The 21,727-nt window shown below is 42.4% G+C and overlaps 3 non-coding genes across 3 annotated transcripts; all 3 read right to left on the bottom strand.

Annotated features, from left to right (window-relative positions):
• Nucleotides 1–2,000: 2,000 nt before the first annotated feature.
• On the bottom strand, nt 2,001–2,082 carry trnal-aag (transfer RNA leucine (anticodon AAG)). Its single transcript has one exon. It is a non-coding gene; the product is annotated as a tRNA-Leu (tRNA).
• A 2,028-nt stretch (nt 2,083–4,110) lies between these two features.
• Nucleotides 4,111–4,183, bottom strand: trnak-cuu (transfer RNA lysine (anticodon CUU)). The gene has a single exon. It is a non-coding gene; the product is annotated as a tRNA-Lys (tRNA).
• Nucleotides 4,184–7,954: 3,771 nt separating this feature from the next.
• Nucleotides 7,955–8,036, bottom strand: trnas-gcu (transfer RNA serine (anticodon GCU)). Its single transcript has one exon. It is a non-coding gene; the product is annotated as a tRNA-Ser (tRNA).
• Nucleotides 8,037–21,727: the final 13,691 nt, after the last annotated feature.

The raw sequence follows: 21,727 nt of genomic DNA, 5'->3' as shown, positions 1-21,727 counted from the left end.
CCCCATGTTGAAGGGTGACTGTCTCATTCAGGTTCAACCCTTTGTTAGACACTATTAAGTCACTGACTCCCAAACTCTGTAATCCTCCTTAGTAGCTTTGGTTCCTTGCAGCACAGAAAGTCTGTTCACTGATGTAGGAACTGAAAATCTTAGAGCTCCGGTCCTTCGTTCCTTCCTACACTGAGCAGAACAAACACAGAACAGAGAGCAGTTCCTCCTACAGTTCTCAGAAAGTCTGAGGGCACCAAAGAAAGGAGGGAAATGCAATCAATGTTGAATTATTTTACATTTCTTATATTTGATCAAAGATAGAACTTAATAAGCGTCCATCAACCTGCAGGACAAACTCCTTCACTGTGTGTGGTTCAGAGTCCCTGGTTTGATTGCAGCTTTGACCTGAGCAGGTGTTCATCCTCATCTCAGTAACAGGGGGACACTTTATCACACCAGTGGACAAACATCAGCATTCATCACCCAGCAGCTCCTCTGATCAACAGAACAAGCTGAAGTATTCTGAGAATGAGGGCATGGATCCCTCTACCTCTCACATGCTAAGCTAGCACTCTACCATTGGAGCTAAGTCCCCTTTTGAGCTTCCATTTGAGTTTTCTGTTCCCATCTCTATGGTAACGGTCAGTTTTGACCCACATCTTCAATCAGCTGTAAAATTCACTAAAAACAATTTTCTATCATCCAAGTTGTTTCCATCTCTTGGTTTCCTTGGTAGGCTTCCTTATCCATGGAAATATTGATTTGAATATTTTGTTGTGGGCCTCTGGACCTTTTTTTAGTCAGTAAACCCTCGATTTCAATTAAAAAAATGATAAAATGAACCTTTGGGTTTGGCATAAAAGTCTTTTTTTCAGCAACAGAACTTTAATATAAACACTAAATGAAAAGCAGAACAGGCCAGAACACAAACTCTGCTCTGCCGTCCTTCCTGGTTACTGGGCATTGACTGCTGGAAGGGGCATTTTCCTCAGAAAGGGACAAGACGTTCATCCACTCTCACCGCTGGCCCTGGGTTGAATGTTGGTGCAAGGAGCTGCACCCATCTTTCCCAGACATCCCCAATGGGGGCAAGCTTGTCAGTTCTTGCTCCGGTGTCTCTGTCGTCAAATCTGAGGACTCTTGATGTTCGTTGAAAGTTCTGAAGTGGCCTTGTGGCCGGGAAAATATTTCTGCCTGTCGATGCGTCCCAGAGACGATCAGTGGCCTCACTGCAGGATCTGAACACTCCAGGAAGAAGAAGAACACCAACAGAAGCATCCAGGTGTCCCTCATCAATGTCTTTCCACTTGTCACCATGGACTTCTTTTCCTTTGAGGTTTGTCACAGCAATGCTGACTCTTTTTAGTGACAGTGGCATGAACAGAACCATCAACCATAAACAGCTCCAAACATGTCTTGATGTCACTGCCTCTCGTCACAGCAAACCTTGTGATTCCAGGGCTCATTTTGATGACATCAGCAGCTTCCCTGCCATGTACATCAGGAGATACTGAGCTCCAGCCAATGTTCCCTCTAGTGTCTGGTTATCCTCACAAGCTCCCTGAGCTCACTGAGGACCACTGTGAGCACTGAAACTGGGAGACGGTTCCACAGGAGGGGAGCCTGATAGCTGAAGGCTCTGGCTCCATTCTACTTTTAGAACTCTAGGAACCACCAGTAACCCTGCATCCTGGGAGCAAAGGGTTCTAGCTGGATAATAGGGGACTAGGAGCTCTGTCAGGTAGGAAGGAGCCTGACTGTTGAGGACTTTGATGGTAGAAGGAGAATTTAGAATTCTATTCTGAATGTGACATGCAGAGAAGCCAGTACAGGAGAGACATGGTCTCTTCTACTAGTTCTAGTCAACACGCGGGCCACAGTGTTCTGGACCAGCTGGAGAGTTTTCAGGACCTACTTCTTCTTTTGGTCACAGGTTTGAAGATACCTGTGGAAGTGAAAGGAAAGGCTGCGAGAGACCTGCCACACCTCTCCAGCGACCTGGGACATGATGGCAGTGGTGGGATTTGAACCCACGCCTCCTCAGAGACTGGAGCCTTAATCCAGCGCCTTAGACCACTCGGCCACACTACCTCACTGAGCTGTTCACTGAGTTGGTCTGCTAAAGGCATGTTGAAGAGGAAGTAACATAATGATATAAAACTTATTCTGAAGGGGGACTCCTTCCCTCCACGGTCACAGGAAGTGACGACAGCGCCGCTAGAAGCAGGAAAGAAATGGTAAAAGGACTCAGTTTGTACAGAGCCTTTCTACCTCAGCAGCACTCAAGGAGCTGAACAATGTCCTCTCATTCACACACTCACACACTGATGCTGAAGGCTGCCATGCAAGGAGCCAACCTACTCATCAGAAGTATTTAGGGGTTCAGTCTCTCACTCAAGGACACTTTGACATGGTCACTGGAGAAAGTGAGGATCAAACCAGCCACCCTTTGGTTGCCAGACGGCCATGCTACTCCTGAGTCATGTGACCTGGATAAGATGGTGAACTACAGCTGATCGCCATGCTAGCAAACCCCTTTTGTTTGGTTTGGTTGTTGTTTAGTGACTGTGGATGAATACACAGGAGAAGTTGAGCATAAATTTGTGTTCCCTGTTCACTTGAATATCTGCAGGAGTGTGAGATGGAAATAATAGTTGGAGGAGAATGAGAGTTCAGTCTCAGCGCTATGACCTGTGCTGACACTAAAACATGTCAGCCCACAGAACAAAGATGGCAGTCCTCTGGGAAAGCAAGTACACCACACATACATGAAGAAACCCTACAGGAAACAAATATGTTGCCAGAGACTTTTACTCTGTTTTTGTTGTTTACCCAAGTACAGGATTGGAGGGAGACTGATGGTCACTGTTTGGGTCATGTGACTGAAGTCATCCAGTCACGTGACTGAAGTCATCCATTCATGTCAGTGATGTCACTTGGCAGGACTCTCATTACCAAATCGGCCGCTCTGCAGCACAATACACAATCATTAGCTCAGTGCTACGTGAGCCAAGAGCAGCAGGTGAGCAGACAAGCCGCGTTACCTGTCCGAAGCAAAACATCCGGCGCGGAAATGACGTCACCCGTCAGGAGCAGCGAGAGAGAGAGAGAGAGAGAGATGGGGCAGGGAGGGAATCGCCTCTTATGAGTGAGGGCGCCTCCGGTGGGTGGCTGTGCAATTGCCAATTAGGGATGACAGCTCACAACTGTCTGTGCTGCCACACACCGATTCAGGCCTGGACTCCTGTCTCGCTGCCAAACTCCGCCTGACTCCGTAGAGCTGGTCAGCCTCCACTCAGTCCTCTTCATTTGGTTGGAGGTCACCATCGTTCATCCTACACACCTTTCCACCTGCCTCTTAGCCGTCTACTTGAAGCTCAGATAAATCCAGGCTAATTCATACCTGCTACTCAATATGGGCCTTAATTACTCTGCTGGAATTATCACTCTGTCTTAAGGGTTTTCTTAATTGTATTAAATCCTCTTTAATTTCCAAGAAGTCTTCCAACTCATTCATTCATGCAAGCCACTGATCCACAAGACCTCATTGATGAGCTTCAACCTGAGACTGAGTGTTTCTCATTGGACGAGACACCCATTCAATGAGACTCATTGTCAGTCCATTGAAATCTACTGGTGTTCCTGGTGAGTTGATTTAACAACATGAGCTGACAGAATCTACATTCAGGTAGGAACCACCACATCCAGGGGTCTGGACCTTTGAGCAGGCAGAGCCATCAAAGTAGCAGACTAAGCTAGCAGACGTTAGCATTGAGAAGAAACTGATACCTGAGCCTACTTTTGGGTCTGGTCAGGTGATGACATTATAATATGACATCATTGTCAGACTGACGCCTGCTCAACACTGACCAAACACTATGGCATTGTGGGAAATTTCTGCTTGGCTCGCGTCCATCAATACATATGAAGAAATTTCTCCAGAATCAGGATTGACAGTGGATACAATTGAGAACACACTGGTTTTTTCATTCTGAGTCGGGTGCAGGTGTGGAACTTCAGACACAGTCTGTGTTTGTGTTGTTTATTCAGTGATTTTTCTTACAATTCCCAATCACAGCTGCAGAAAGTGAGAGAACAAGCAGGGATGTTCAAGATGAACGCCCAACGTGGGGCTTGAACCCACGGCCCTGAGATTAAGAGTCTCATGCTCTACCGACTGAGCTAGTCAGGCTACATCAGAGTAGCTTCAATAGCCTGAAGTGATCACAGTGAGAGACGCTACAAGGTCTTCATCAGACTCACAGTCACATGAGCCATCACATGATTGGTGAATGACCACAAACACCTTCATCTTTGACAAAGAAGTCAAATAAAAGGTGAACCACAGATGAGACACCAGTGGTAAAAACACTTAAGTGCTGTCAAGGAGAAACATGATTCGAGCAAACACACACACAAGTTACAGAGAGAGAACTCTCCCAGAGGGAACCACTCAAAGGAGAACCTAGAGATCATCAGGCTGGATGACCTCATCAACATGAGACAGGTGGATAGGAAACAAGCTCAGAGATGTCAGGAACATGAGATCCAAGTGGTGAGAGAGCAAGAACTGGTGAGGTTCCAGAACCAGGAGTGAGGTGAAGCCTGCATCACCTACTGGGAGCTTTTAGTCTAAGGTTCAACTTGGACTTGAATGATTTCTGGAGAGACAACGTGCAGGGAGGGAATTTGGAGATGAAGAACAAGTTCCTCTCAGGCTTTAATGGAGTTTCCAGGAGTCAAACAGACCCTCCTCTGATTGGTTGTCAGATGTGTTCTCATTGCACCACAGCCTCCAGGTTGAGGGTTCTGATCCTAGTCAGACACATTGACTCTGATGCTGCTGAGCCTGAAGGGAGGATGAAGAAAGGAGTGTCTGAGAGAGCTTCACCAGACAAACTGTCCAGTTGAACAACAAACACTAGTCAGTAGGAATGTTGCTGCTGGGACCCTGATTCAAACCAGGGTTGCTGCAGCCACAACACAGAGGACTGACCACTAGAGGATCAGGGCCTCCTGGAGGCTGAGGTTGGAGCTGCTCTGTCTTTGTCTCACTGAGAGATCAAAGACAATTGGAGTCCACAAAGAAATCATTGAGAAATCAAGGAGAGATCAAAGAAAGAATTCTAAGATCAAACACAGAACTCTGTTCAACTTCAGTTTTAGCTCAGACCCTCTTTAATATCTCTGTACTGCCACTTGTCGTCAGGAGACTCAGTATAAACCTCCACAGTCCTGCTGATGTCACTCAGCTGGACATCGCCGTGTCTCCTGGTGACTCAGGACCAGTTGATGTCCATTAACCTGTCATGGAGGCAGAGAACAAAACTGAGGTCTTAATTAAAGCTGGAGGCAGTGTTGTTAGGGCCTGAGCCTCCTTCTGTCCACTGCAGAAAAGTAGCAGGAGTCGTCCTGAATCCAAGGATGTATTTTATGAGAGCGGTGGGACTTGTAGTTTAGGAGGTAGAAGCCTCAGTGTGACACCAAGTGAGAATCAGAGCTGAGCCTATAAGAGTCCCTCCCCCGCTGCTCTCTGTCAGAGTGGAGAGGAGAGAGGATTTTTGGAGAGTTTGTTGTTTGAAAAAGGCTCATCAATCCCCAGATTGTGGTCAAAAGTTGAATGTAACATATTTTAGTAGGCATTTTTGTCAGGAATGTAGTGAAGTTATTTGTGAAGTGGAGAGAGTTACAGTGTAGACGAGAGAAGCGTCAGTTTGAGGCTATGTGTGTCTGAGGAGACAGCCTCCCATTGGTTTACATTGTAGGGTGAAAAGTGGGCCCTGGACTTTGTCATGACTCAAACAATTTGTAGTTGGTTTCTGTTGGTTTGGTTTGCTTGACTGGTTGTTGTTTGTTGACCTTACAAATCCATATTTTGGGTTCTGGCTTGTTCTGCTTTTCATTTTGTGTTTGTATTAAAGTTCTGTTGCTGAAAAAATAAATCCAGGGTTTAGTGACAAAAAAAAGGTCCAGAGGCCCACAACTAAATCTTCAAACCAATATTTCCATGATAAGGAAGCCTAACAAGGTCACCAAGAGATGGAAACAACTTGGAGGATAGAAAACTGTTTTAGTTTATTTGACAGCTGATTGAAGACGTGGGTCAAAACCGACCGTTACCATAGAGATGGGAACAGAAAGCTGACACAAGAGGAAGGTTCCAGCTCTGAAAAAGGAGTTTGATCAAAATCTTCAACTGCCAGTAGAAATATCCTTTTGTATGTTGACCTTTGTTGACAGAAGTCACTTTAGCTTGGCAGTGACAAGAATGGCTGCTAGCTTGACAAAGAACTGCACAAACCAGGTTCAAGCTGGACTTTGGACCCTGGTATCTGCAACGACTCCATCAACTCCTAATCTAGCAGCTCTGCTGGGTCCAACTATTTTACAGAACATTTGACAGACCTGTGGAGCAGTGAGGACACACATGAGTGGACCTTTGCTATCTGGGTGTCCTCCAGATGTCCTCCTGACTGGTAGGCACCAGTGTGCACTGTTTGGCACTGAAGTCATGTGACTGAAGTCATCCAGTCATGTGACTGAAGTCATCCAGTCATGTGACTGAAGTCATGCAGTCACATGACTGAAGTCATCCTGTCATGTCAGTGATGTCACTTGGCAGGACTGTCACTGCCGTCTCATTCTAGAAAAGAATCCAGACTCCACCTGTGGCTCCATGATAACTGATGGATCTCTGGTTGGAGGCTGGACGATGATGTTTGGACTTGAAGGAAAACTCCTTGTCCAAATTCCATTGTGTTCAAATTTAAAGTCCCACAATCAGAAGTAGCTGAATCTGACAGGTGGAGGTTTGGAACTACAAGATGGTTGATGTTTTCTTGACTTGATGCTCTGACTGTCAGGGTGGATGACAGCTTCTTCTGCTGCTGCATCTGAGTGGCTAGGATTGGAGGTTTTACCCTCCAAGGTTGTCTGGTTCCAGGGGAAATTTTAGAATTCCAGTCCCCAACCTTGGCTGTTCTGAACCTCTTCTCCTGAATCACTCCTGAGCTGCAGCAAGAACAAATACCAGTGCCCAACCAGATCAACTTAATGGCTGCTAACAGCCTCAGACACTTGTTTTCCATCAATCTGGAGCCAAGAAGGCCCTCACCTGTGGTTCTCCTCCAGGAGGGTCCAGGTTCTGCCATTGTGGCTCCTGGTGCCACTGCCAGAGAGCCTCAGCTGCACACTGCAACATTTCAACAGGAGATTGACATTCCTTCAAATGTCCTGACATCTGATTCCAATGGTTCTGTTCCATCTTTATATTTTAAAATCAATCACACAATGAAAGCTGCCTCAGCAGGTTTAAGAGAGAACAAGCTAAGAGATCTGAAACCAGTAAAATATGCTTTTCTGTGTGCAAACTAGTGAGGGGCATGGAAGGATGTTTACCACCAATACAGAACCCAGACTTTAGTCATGTGATGAGATGGCGACTCTGATTATGAAGTTAATGGACAAAATGTGACTTGAAAGAAAACACATTAAAAAATACTAACTAAACTAAATAAATGAATAAAGAAGCAGCACAAATAACGTTTTCTTCTGCACAAATTTACTGGAATTAGACTGCATTTTTGGTTAATGAGTAGATGAAAGAGTGTCACATATATATTATATACATGTGATACATGAACATGGCTTTGGACAAAAGCTCAATGAAACTGTAGGATTGTAGAATTATTTAAACGTTCCAAGTGGACTGTTTCAGGTTTCTAGAAGACGCTTCAGCTCTCATCCAAGAGGCGTCTTCAGTTTTCTTCACTGATGGGAGGATTTATGGCTCTAAGGGGGCAGGACCTTCTCCAGAGGTGATTGACACATGTGAGCTCTGGGTGTCAGAGTTGTTTTGGTCAGGTTGTGAAAGGGAAGTTGACTCAACTGGTATCTGTGTCAGTTAAAAGCCTCACAGTTCAGAGTCTTTCCATAATCTAGGAGCAGAAACTAGAGACACTTGCGACGAGGATGGGATTCGAACCCACGCGTGCAGAGCACAATGGATTAGCAGTCCATCGCCTTAACCACTCGGCCACCTCGTCTGCTAACAGCAACCCTGACCTTTGAAACAGCTGAACTCTTTGGAGCCCATTTCTCAGAAATGGACCCAGCAGGAGCCACTGAACACAACTCTGACATCATCAGGCTTCTTCCCAGCAGCTTGGTGCTCCAGAAGGAAGAATCCAGACCATCGCTACATCATCAGAGTGAACACCAGCTGATGTTGACCAGTTTAACAAGCCTTTGACTGCTAAATGACATCCAAGCTCAGATTCTCTTGTCCTGGTAGAACAAGTCAGTGTTGAAGAAGATGAGAGCACCAGTCTCTTTCATCCAATGCTGGAACAGCGTTAGACTGAAGGTTAAAGGCAAGTTTTGAACTGAAGAAGCTTCTTGGACCTCTAAACTTCTTAACTCTCTTTCTCCAAGAACTGCGCCTGGACGACGGCCGTTTCCAGCGCTACTTCAGGCTGACGAGGTTCCTGTTCGATGACCTGTTTGTGAGGATCGGTGCCAGGATATCAAGGTCCAACACCAACTCCAGGCTCCAGGACCGTTGACATGACTTCCCTGACGCCAGGGGAATCTCAACGCTGACAGGCTCTCTGGACTCCTTGTCATGAGAATTTGTCACAAAAGTTGAATACTTTCAAATGCATGAATACGCGTCACTCACGTTGCCGGCGAGTACACACACCAGTTCAGCTCTCTACATGGACTTTACATGTGAACTTGTTGCACGAAAATTTGTGTCACGATTGATGTGAACACGCCTTCAGACTGTGAGGGCTGACATCACAGTGAAATGACAGAGATCACAGAGCCTTTGAGATCACAGGCTCAGTTACGTCCAGTTGACCAGATTTTACTTCGCTTTGATCTACGATGACCTGGATGAATGAGAACCTACACAGACATCTTGCCGAACACTATGGGAAGGACATCCTTAGTGTGGTGCGGGAATGCGAAAGGACTGCAAGGAAAATCGCAGACTACAGGAACCATCTACGTTCCAACCTCCGATGCCGCCAACACAACCTCATTCCCACTAGCCTACTACTAGGATCCACCGTGAGGGGCCACAGGGCCAGCAAGATTTTGGAACGGGCACAAAATCAGCTTCTCAACGAGAGAGTGAGACAGGTCCATTTCACCATCGAGGGACTAAAGACCAAGCTAGATCACCTTAATCAAGAGTTATCGCCATTTTTGCCACCCGCCATCTTGGACAAGGTCACCTCCTTCGTTGGGACAGCCCAACTATCTCAACATCAGAAGAGCAAGGAGAGGCAGAAAAGGACATTCGCTCGCCTCCAGTCTCGCCTCGACCGGGAACGAGAAGCAGAAGGCCCAACCCCAGCGGACTCGCAGGACAGGTGGATAAGGAACTTATCCAACAGGGAGCTCACCAGTCCTGAGAAACGCGTCCTTGCCAAAGGAATGAACTTTGCTGTCACCCCGAAACATCTCCCGACGGTGGACCTCATCACTGCCACAGAATCCGCCATCAAGAAGAACAACCTCTCCACCACAAAAGCAGATGAACTACGACTCAAGGTCACAGCGGCCCTCTCCGAAGCGAAGGTCCCCTCTGCCAACCTCTCGGTCCAGGAAAGGAAGGCCTTGAATGCACTGAGCAAAGATGAGAACATCACCATCCTTCCGGCTGACAAAGGAAGATGCATGGTGGTCCTTGACACAACTGACTACCAGGACAAGATCAGTTCTCTTCTCAGTGACATTCACACATATGAGACCTTAAAACGCGACTGAGTTGCTGCTGCCAGCACAGTCCATTAGCATCTGAGTGGTCGGTGAATCTCCCTGACACCGCACAACGACTGTCGTTTGGGGAGGCCAGGTGAGTCTCGGGAGGGTCGTTTCCACCACAATAGCACTGACCACTCCCACATAGGTTTATAAGCTGGAGTTTCCACACTCTTCACTAGAACTGAAGAAGCCTCTTGGATGAGAGGTGAAACGTCTTCAAGATAAACTTACGTCCATTTGACCAGATTTTACTTCGCTTCGATCTACGATGACCTGGATGAATGAGAACCTACACAGACATCCCTAAAATGAAGAAAATAAATGTTGTGTCTGTGTTTGTGTTCCTGCATCAGTTAAACAGTGACTCTACCAGAGGGGGTGTAGCTCAGTGGTAGAGCGCATGCTGAGCATGTATGAGGCCCTGGGTTCAATCCCTGGAATCTCCAGCTGGTCCTGTGTAGCCTTCATCTTATCAGCTCAAGTGATCCTTAAATGTGACAACAGTCGATTCACTATCAGAAGACATCTTCTCCATGTTCAAGTTGGGCTAACTTTCCACAAATATTCAAAATTACTTTTGAAAATGAAAACATAGATCAAACCTGCCCTGTCAATCACCCACAATGGGCGGGTCATCCCACTCCCTATCAGGTTCCCCACTCCGTGACCCAGGAGGCTCCCTCTCCCTATCAGGACTAGAAATCCATTGGGGTCTCCCTGCTCAGGTAGGAGTCCTGCCCACAACGTTAAGCTGTTGATGTTCTAGAGGAGACAACATCTGATCTTTGTTAGATCCACCAGTCAAAGGTTTTCTTTAAAGGCTGTAGCAGCTGAGAATGAGGGAGAGAGAGAATTAATAACCATCTTAGTGAGGACATTTTGAAAAATGATGACATTTTATTGACTTGTAGCACTGCAAAAATCATCTCCCCTCCAAAAACCCTCTTCTCCAACTCTGTACTCAAGTTGTCTCCTCATCAGGCACCACAGGATCCAGGACGTTCAGTCAAAAAATCATTAGTGATTTTAAAAATGTCCATCAAACACAAAATAAGACTTCAAACAGGTTTACAATTTTATTTTATGTTAACACATTTTGTCCATTTTGCCTCCACACTGTCCTTCATCTCATCATTTAACATCAGGACTGCTCCCAGATCAGCTCCATGACCTCATCCCAGCACCACAGTACCGCCCAAGTTCATCAAGGATGGCCAACATGAGAGGGTCTAGATTCACCTCCATCTTTGGAGGTTGTTGGATTTCCTCCTGAGGACCGTCAGGCTGTTTCCTTACTTTGCTGTGACCCAACAGCAGACAGCAACAAGGACTGTGGTGCACTTGGTAAAATCACCATCTGGAGTCTGGACCAAGATGCTGATGTGATCCTTTGATGAGTTTAGAATCAGTCAGAGATCAAAGACTGGAGCAGGAATTCAATGCACAGAACCCAGAGATCAAAGACAGAAATCAGACATCAAACACAGAATTCAACGATCAATCAATTTGAGGAACCAGCATCTCATGTGAAGATGCTTCTGAACTCATGAAGTGAAATCCTACCATATAGAGATGAATGAGTCCAACTGGGACTGGCGACCTGTCCAGGGTGTACCCCGCCTCTTGCCCGTAGATGCTGGGATAGGCTCCAGCCCCCCCGCGACCCTTAATAGTAAGGAATAAGCGGAAGATGATGATGGATGGAGTCCAACTGGACCTGAACAGGAGAGAAATAAAGGAGTTGTTATGTAATTGTTATTGATTTCCAGGCCAGGTGAGGGTTGGATTTTGTTCGTCCATGTTGAAGTGAACTGACAGTGGGACTGAGGACCTGGGCTGAAGTCCAGCTCACTGCTGGTTTAATAAAACCACCTGATTGTTTTTCCTATCAGCTCTGATCTGATGGAAGAAACAAAAAGCCAAACTTCATTCGTCCGTGTCCAAACACCAAGTCTGTTGATGTGCAGCACTCCAGTTATTTGTTTCTTTCCAGACAGAAGCAGGTTGGTGGAGGAATAAAACCTCAACAGTGAACAAACAGCAATGAGAGAAGTGAACCCTGCACTCAGAGAAGTTGTGTCTGCACTCGCCAACCAGGAAACGCGTCTATCTTCTGTGTGACTGAGGCAGCTGCTCAGAGCTGCGTTTCTCAGCTGTGTGGGGGCGGGACTCTGTGTGCCCCGGCTCAACCACGAGACCTCTGTGTACACTGTCAAGAAAAAAAACTATAAAAAAACGGTAAAAAGTCTGGCAGCAGAGTTTCCAGACGAATACCGTCAAATTACAGTGATGAACTGTTCCACAAAATTACATGGAATAAACTGTAAAAATACACAGCAGCTTTCACAGTCCCAACTCATTAAATTACAGTACATTAAAGGTGCCATAGAGAGGTTGAAGGGATATTAATTCTTGTTCTGTGGTGTGATATGTAACCCCACAAAAAATGGTTGGGTCTGTGATGGCTCAGAAGCTTCCTAAAAGGCTCTCTGAAACCGCTATGTTACCATGTTGGGTTTAGAATGCCTCATTTGTCCCTATTGGGGTCGTTTCTGACCTCATCTGGCAACCTCATTATTTATGCAAGTGCATGAGTTGACGGCGATCAGTTGCCGTTGTTTATCTGGCAACCTCATTTAACTACTACTCGGTGATTGGCTGCCCTCACTGTCACTGAAAAGAAAGTACTCCCACTTTCTCGGCTAACTGTCGCCAGTGCTAAGTGTGACGGCTACTGTCAATTGACAACATTCCATATAATACAACAACATTCGTAAGATAAGATACCAAGTAGCCACGGCCCATTCGCAGATCCAGCCGTATATGCAGCGGCGGGGTGACCGTCGGGACAACTGGGAGTTTTCCTGGTGGCCTGGCCCCTTGGTAGCCTGCCTGGCTGGCGAGATTCCTTCCCCCTCAAGCCAGGCCAGGCCAGCTAGCGACAGACAGCGCAGATAAAACAAAGGTCTCAATTCTATCGAGGCCATTCCTTCAATCAATCTGCTCAGTCAGTGCTGCTGCTGCAGGCTCCAGTTGCGACACAAGAGCGCTGCACTCACTCGGCTCGCTCGCATAATCGCCCCCGCCCCCGAAATATGTCAAAGGGGTGTGTGTGAGTGGGGGGGGGGGGGGGCACTGACTGAACTGTGACGTAACACTTCAGCCAAAATCGCATTGGTCCATTTTCCCACGGCGATTCAAAAAAGGGGAGATCCTTCAAACAGAGGTTATGACACTGCCTCACACTTGGTGTGTGTTCCCCACAGCTGGGGGACGTTGAAGAAACACCAAAAACACAAAAACAATGATTTTCATTCTAGGTGCCCTTTAATTGTTGATAAATGTGAATTAAACTGCAGGAAAAAAGGCCCATCACGTAAAAACACATGAAGAACAAGGACCTTTCAGGTTCTTCTCTAAGTTCAGGGCTCTTACTGGTTCATGTATGAAACAAACCAGTCTATGAGCAGGAATTTCCCATTAAAAAGTTCATTTGACAGTGGAAAAGCAAGCATAGTGATTAAAATTGCCAAGTTTAAGGTCAATCACTGTCAATTGAAGCTATTTAGTTGTTACTTTATGAAACTGAGCCAACTTTCTACAGTGATTTCCTGTTAGATTCTGGTTTCTCCAAGTATAAAAACTACAACAATGTATAAACACAAAATCTGTACTTTGAACAATAGAGAATTTCTACATATTTACAGTATCACTCCATCACTTTAGAGGATTGGAATGTAAAATAATCATTGGACAATGGAAATCATTTATCCTTTAACGAAACAACTTCAGTGCAGAGTTGATAACTGCACTTCAAACTTTGAACTGGTGTCCACATCAATGTGGAATTTGAGGAGGCCACAGCCACCAAATTTCCCAGAGTTCTTGACTATTTGCAGTCTCTTCCCTTGGAGAAGTCAAGTGGAACTACAAGACAAGGAGCAGAAATCCAAGCTGCTGGTGGACCACGTGGTGCTGTGTTGATGCTACTTTCCCACTCAAAGGGGATCGTGCAGGAATGTTCCACACGGTTGACCAAACTTCCATTGCAGAAGAGATTCAGGCAGTTCCACCCACGCCATGCATCCTTGTATGCTGTAAGTGTGAGGCAATACAATACAGTATGTTTCAGTGACATACATTGAGACAGAAGACCTTGGTTTATTGGGTGATGTTTATTGACATGCCAATTGGATTGTGGTGCCAATATGGCTGACTTGGTCGGTGTAAATCTTATCATCACAAAACAAAGTACACACAAATGTTCAAATTACTTTTCTAGACTTTAGTCCCCAAAGGAATTTCAGGCACCTGAAAGTGACTTTCATAAATCTGTGTGTCTGTGTACAGTACATGTCCCAAAAATGGAAAATAAAATTATTGGTCCCCAATCTCAAGGATAAAATTACGCTACAGTGATGTAGTGAGAGTTGCTACAAACCTCAAAATGATGCTACAGTGATGTAGTGAGAGTTTCTACTAAACTTAAAATAATGCAACAGTATTGTAGTAAGAGTTGCTACGAACCTCAAAATAATGCGACAGTCATGTAGTGAGAGTTGCTACTAACCTCAAAATAATGCGACAGTGATGTCGGAAGAATTGCTAATGATCTCAAAATGATGCTAACAGTAATGTAGTGAAAGTTTCGAATAACCTCAAAGTGATGTTGACAGTCATGTGGTTAGAGTTGCGAGTAACCTAAAAATGATGCTGACAGTGATGTAGTAAGAGTTGCTAATAACCTCAAAATGATGCTACAGTGATGTCGTAAGAATTGCTAATGATCTCCAAATGATGCTACAGTGATGTAGTAAGAATTGCTAATGAACTCAAAATGATGCTAACAGTAATGTAGTGATAGTTGCTAATAAACTCAGTGATGCTGAATGTAATGTAGTAAGAGTTGATACAAACCTAAAAATGCGACAGTGATGTGGGAAGAATTGCTAATGATCTCAAAATGATGCGACAGTGCTGTAGTAAGAATTGCTAATAAACTCAAAATGATGCTAACAGTAATGGAGTGATAGTTGCTAATAAACTCAGTGATGCTGATAGTAATGTAGTAAGGGTTGCAACAAACCTTAAAATAATGACACAGTAATGTGGTAAGAGTTGCTACGAACCTCAAAATAATGCGACAGTGATGTCAGAAGAATTGCTAATGATCTCAAAATGAGGTGACAGTGATATTCTTAAGACTTGCTAATAAAGTCAAAATGGTACTGACGGTAATGTAGTGATAGTTGCTAATAAACTCAGTGATGCTTACAGTAATGTAGTAAGTGTTTCGAACAACCTCAAAGTGATGCTGACAGTCATGTAGTAAGAGTTGCTACGAACCTCAAAATAATGCGACAGTGATGTCGGAAGAATTGCGAAAGCTCTCAAAATGATGCGACAGTGATGTAGTAAGAATTGATACCAATCTCAAAATAATGCAACAGTGATGTCGTAAGAATTGCTAATGAACTAAAAATGAGGCTAAAAGTAATGTAGTGAGAGTTGCTAATAAACTCAGGGATGCTTACAGTAATGTAGTAAGTGTTTACAACAACCTCAAAGTGATGCTGACAGTCACGTAGTAAGAGTTGGTACGAACCTTAAAATAATGCAACAATAATGTAGTAAGAGTTGCTACGAATATCAAAATAATGCGACAGTGATGTCAGAAGAATTGCTAATGAACTCAAAATGATGCTAACAGTAATGTAGTGAAAGTTTTGAATAACCTCAAAGTGATGTTGACACTCATGCGGTTAGAGTTGCGAGTAACCTAAAAATGATGCTGACAGTAAGATAGTAAGAGTTGCTAATAACCTCAAAATAATGCTACAGTGATGTCTAAAGAATTGCTAATGATCTCAAAATGATGCGACAGTGATCTAGTAAGAATTGCTAATGAACTCAAAATGATGCCAACAGTAATGGAGTGAAAGTTTCGAATAACCTCAAAGTGATGCTGAAAGTCATGTAGTAAGAGTTGCTACGAACCTCAAAATAATGCGAAAGTGACATCGGAAGAATTGGTAATGATCTCAAAATGATGCTACAGTGATGTCGTAAGAATTGCGAATGACCTCAAAATGATGCGACAGTGGTGTTGTAAGAATTGCTAATGAACTCAGTGATGCTTACAATAATGTAGTAAGTGTTTCTAACAACCTCAAAGTGATGCTGACAGTGATGTAGTAAGAGTTGCTACTAAACTCAAAATAATGCAACAGTAATGTAGTAAGAGTAGATACGAACCTCAAAAAATGCGAAAGTGATGTAAGAAGAATTGCTAATGATCTCAAAATGATGCGACAGTGATGTAGTAAGAATTGTTAATGAACTCAAAATGATGCTAACAGTAATGTAGTGAAAGTTTCGAATAACCTCAAAGTGATGCTGACAGTCATGTGGTTAGAGTTGCGAGTAACCTAAAAATGATGCTGACAGTGATGTCGTAAGAATTGCTATTAAACTCAAAACGATGCTAACAGTAACGAAGTGATAGTTGCTAAAAAACTCAGTGATGCTTACAGTAATGTGGATAGAGTTGCTCCGAACCTTAAAATAATGCGACAGTGATGTCGGAAGAATTGCTAATGATCCCAAAATGATGCGACAGTGATGTAGTAAATATTGCTAATGAACTCAAAATGATGCTAACAGTAATGGAGTAAAGTTTCGAATAACCTCAAAGTGATGCTGACAGTCATGTAGTAAGAGTTGCTAAAAACCTCAAAATAATGCTACAGTGATGTAGTCAGAGTTGCTACGAACCTCAAAATAATGCGACAGTGATGTCAGAAGAATTGATAATTATCTCAAAATGATGCTAACTGTAATGTAGTGAAAGTTTCGAATAACCTCAAAGTGATGCTGACAGTCATGTGGTTTGAGTTGCGAGTAACCTAAAAATTATGCTGACAGTGATGTAGTAAGAATTGCTTATCATCTCAAAAGGATGCTAACTGTAATGTAGTGAAAGTTTCGAATAACCTCAAAGTGATGCTGACAGTCATGTAGTAAGAGTTGCTACGAACCTCAAAATGATGCTGACAGTCATGTAGTAAGAATTGCTAATGAACTCAAAATGATGTTAACATTGACGTAGTGATAGTTGATAAACTCAGTGAAGCTTACAGTAATGTAGTAAGTGTTTCGAAAAACCTCAAAATGATGCTGACAGTCATGTAGTAAGTGTTGCTAATGAACTCAAAATGATGCTAACAGTCATGTAGTGATGGTTACTAATAAACTCAGTGATGCTTACAGTAATGTACTAAGTGTTTCGAACAACCTCAAAGTGATGCTGACAGTCATGTAGTAAGAGTTGGTACGAACCTCAAAATAATGTGACAGTGATGTCGGAAAAATTGCTAAAGCTCTCAAAATGATGCGACAGTGATGTAGTAAGAATTGCTAATGAACTAAAAATGACGCTAAAAGTAATGTATTGAGGGTTGCTAAAAAACTCAGGGATGCTTACAGTAATGTAGAAAGTGTTTACAACAACCTCAAAGTGATGCTGACAGTCACGTAGTAACAGTTGGTACGAACCTTAAAATGATGCAAAAATAATGTAGTAAGAGTTGCGACGAATATCAAAATAATGCGACAGTGATGTCAGAAGAATTGCTAATGAACTCAAAATGATGGTAACAGTAATGTAGTGAAAGTTTTGAATAACCTCAAAGTGATGTTGACAGTCATGTACTAAGAGTTGCTACGAACATCAAAATAATGCGACAGTAATGTCGTAAAAGTTGCTACGAACCTCAAAATATTGCGACAGTGATGTCGGAAGAATTGCTAATGAACTCAAAATGATGATAACAGTTATGTAGTGATAGTTGCTAATCAACTCAGTGATGCTTACAGTAATGTACTAAGAGTTTCGAACAACCTCAAAGTGATGCTGACAGTCATGCAGTAAGAGTTGCTACGAACCTCAAAATAATGCGACAGTGATGTCAGAAGAATTGCTAATGATCTCAAAATGATGCTACAGTGATTTAGTAAGAATTGCTAATGAACTCAAAATGATGCTAACAGTAACGGAGTGAACGTTTCGAATAACCTCAAAGTGATGCTGACAGTCATGAAGTAAGAGTTGCTATTGAACTCAAAACGATGCTAACAGTAATGTAGTGATAGTTGCTATAAACTCAAGTGATGCTTACAGTAATGTAATAAGTGTTTCGAACAACCTCAAAGTGATGCTGAAAGTCATGCAGTAAGAGTTGCTACTAACCTCAATTTAATGCTACAGTGATGTCTTTAAATAGATAAAAAACTCAAAGTGATGCTGAATGTATTGTAGTAAGAGTTGCTACGAACCTTTAAATAATGCAACAGTAATGTAGTAAAAGTTGCTACGAACCTCAAAATAATGCGACAGTGATGTCAGAAGAATTGCTAATTAACTAAAAATGATGCGACAGTGATGTAGTAAGAATTGCTAATGAACTCAAAATGATGCAAACAGTAATGTAGTGATAGTTGCTCATCAACTCAGTGATGCTGACGGTAATGTAGTAAGTGTTTCGAACAACCTCAAAGTGATTCTGACAGTCATGTAGTAAGAGTTGCTACGAACCTTAAAATAATGCGACAGTGATGTCAGAAGAATTGGTAATGATCTCAAACTGATGGGACAGTGATGTTGTAAGAATTGCTAATGAACTCAAAATGATGCTAAAAGTAATGTAGCGATAGTTGCTATAATCTCAGTGATACTTACAGTAATGTAGTAAGAGTTTCGAACAACCTCAAAGTGATGCTGTCATTTAGTAAGAGTTGCAAATGAACTGAATTTAATGCTACAGTGATGTCGTAAGAATTGCTAATGAACTCAAAATGATGCTAACAGTAATGTAGTGATAGTTGCTAATAAACTCAAAGTGATGCTGACAGTAATGTAGTTTGAGTTGCTGCGAACCTTAAAATAATGCAACAATAATGTAGTAAGAGTTGCTACGAACCTCAAAATAATGTGACAGTGACGTCAGAAGAATTGCTAATGATCTAATAATGATGCTGACAGTGATGTAGTAAGAATTGCTAATGAACTCAAAAGGGTGCTAACAGTAATGGAGTGAAAGTTTCGAATAACCTCAAAGTGATTCTGAAAGACATGTGGTTTGAGTTGCGAGTAAATAAAAAATGATGCTGACAGTGATGTCGTAAGAATTGCTCTTGAACTCAAAACGATGCTAACAGTAATGTAGTGATAGTGGCTAATCAACTCAGTGATGCTTACAGTAATTTAGTAAGTGTTTCGAACAACCTCAAAATGATGCTGACAGTCATGGAGTAAGAGTTGCTACGAATCTCAAAATAATGCGACAGTAGTGTCGTAAAAGTTGCTACGAACCTCAAAATATTGCAACAGTGATGTAGTAAGAATTGCTAATGAACTCAAAATGATGATAACAGTAATGTAGTGATAGTTGCTAATCAACTCAGTGATGCTTACAGTAATGTAGTAAGAGTTGCTACGAACCTCAAAATAATGCGACAGTGATGTTGTAAGAATTGCTAATGAACTCAAAAAGATGCTTACAGTAATGGAGTGAAAGTTTCGAATAACCTCAAAGTGATGCTGACGGTCATGTAGTAAGAGTTGCTACGAACCTCAAAATAATGCGACAGTAATGTAGAAAAAGTTGCTACAAACCTCAAATTATTGCGACAGTGATGTCAGAAGAATAGCTAATGATCTCAAAATCATGCGACAGTGATATCGGAAGAATTACCAATGAACTCAAGATGATGCTAAAAGTAATGTAGTGATAGTTGCTAATAAACTCAGTGATGCTTACAGTAATGTAGTAAGAGTTTCGAAAAACCTCAAAGTGATACTGACAGTCATGTAGTAAGAGTTGCTAATGAACTCAATTTAATGCTACTTTGATATCGTAAGAATTGCTAATGAACTCAAAATGATGCTAACAGTAATGGAGTGAAAGTTTCGAATAACCTCAAAGTGATGCTGACAGTCATGTAGTAAGAGTTGCTACGAACCTCAAAATAATGCGACAGTAATGTAGTAAAAGTTGTTACGAACCTCAAAATATTGCGACAGTGATGTCGGAAGAATTGCTAAAGATCTCAAAATGATGCGACAGTGATTTAGTAAGAATTGCTAATGATCTCAAAATGATGCTAACAGTAATGGAGTGAACATTTCGAACAACCTCAAAGTGATGCTGACAGTCATGTAGTCAGAGTTGCTACGAACCTAAAAAAATAATGCGACAGTGATGTCAGAAGAATTGCTAATGATGTCAAAATGATGCTACAGTGATTTAGTAAGAATTGCTAATGATGTCAAAATGATGCTACAGTGATTTAGTAAGAAATGCTAATGAACTCAAAATGATGCTCACAGTAATGTAGTGATAGTTGCAAATCAACTCAGTGATGCTTACAGTAATGTACTAAGTGTTTCGAACAACCTCAAAGTGATGCCGACAGTCATGCAGTAAGAGTTGCTACGAACCTCAAAATAATGTTACAGTGATGTCGGAAGAATTGCTAAAGATCTCAAAATGATGCGACAGTGATGTAGTAAGAATTGCGAATGAACTCAAAATGATGCTAACGGTAATGGAGTGAACGTTTCGAACAACCTCAAACTGATGCTGACAGTAATGTAGTAAAAGTTGCTACGAACCTCAAAATAATGCGACAGTGATGTCAGAAGAATTGCTAATGATCTCAAAATGATGCGACAGTGATTTAGTAAGAATTGCTAATGATCTCAAAATGATGTTAACGTTAATGGAGTGAAAGTTTCGAATAACCTCAAAGTGATGCTGACAGTCATTTAGTAAGAGTTAATACGAACATCAAAATATTGCAACAGTGATGTCGGAAGAATTGCTAATGATCTCAAAATGATGCGACAGTGATGTAGTAAGAATTGCTAATGAACTCAAAAGGGCGCTAACAGTAATGGAGTTAAAATTTCGAATAACCTCAAAGTGATGCTGACAGTCATGTGGTTTGAGTTGGGAGTAAATAAAAAATTATGCTGACAGTGATGTCGTAAGAATTGCTATTGAACTCAAAATGATGCTAACAGTAATGTAGTGATAGTTGCTAATCAACTCAGTGATGCTTACAGTAATGTAGTAAGAGTTTCGAACAACCTCAAAGTGATGCTGACGGTCATGTAGTAAGAGTTGCTACGAACCTCAAAATAATGCGACAGTGATGTCAGAAGAATTGAAAAAGATCTCAAAATGATGCGACAGTGATTTCGTAAGAATTGCTAATGAACTCAAAATGATGCTAACATTAATGGAGTGAACGTTTCGAATAACTTCAAAGTGATGCTGACAGTCATGTAGTAAGAGTTTCTACGAACCTCAAAATAATGCGACAGTGATGTCGGAAGAATTGCTAATGAACTCAAAATGATGCTAACAGCATTGGAGTGAACGTTTCGAACAACCTCAAAGTGATGCTTACATTAATGTAGTAAGAGTTGCGACGAACCTCAAAATAATGCGACAGTGATGTCAGAAGAATTGCTAATGATCTCAAAATGATGCGACAGTGATTTAGTAAGAATTGCTAATGAACTCAAAATGATGCTAACATTAATGGAGTGAACGTTTCGAATAACCTCAAAGTGATGTTGACAGTCATGTAGTAAGAGTTAATATGAACCTCAAAATGTTGCGACAGTGATGTCGGAAGAATTGCTAATGATCTCAAAATGATGCGACAGTGATTTAGTAAGAATTGCTAATGAACTCAAAAGGGTGCTAACAGTAATGGAGTGCAAGTTTCGAATAACCTCAAAGTGATGCTGACAGTCATGTTGTTTGAGTTGCGAGTAAATAAAAAATGATGCTGACAGTGATGTCGAAAGAATTGCAAAAGATCTCAAAATGATGCGACAGTGATTTAGTAAGAATTGCTAATGAACTCAAAACGATGCTAACAGTAATGTAGT

This window comes from Aulostomus chinensis, chromosome 1, assembly GCF_037954235.1.
Source record: "Aulostomus chinensis isolate RoL2024-O1b breed Wild chromosome 1, RoL_Achi_v1.0, whole genome shotgun sequence".
Lineage (NCBI taxonomy): Eukaryota > Metazoa > Chordata > Actinopteri > Syngnathiformes > Aulostomidae > Aulostomus > Aulostomus chinensis.
The sequence above is the reverse complement of the archived record's forward strand: the minus strand, read 5'-3'. Positions and strand labels throughout refer to the sequence as shown.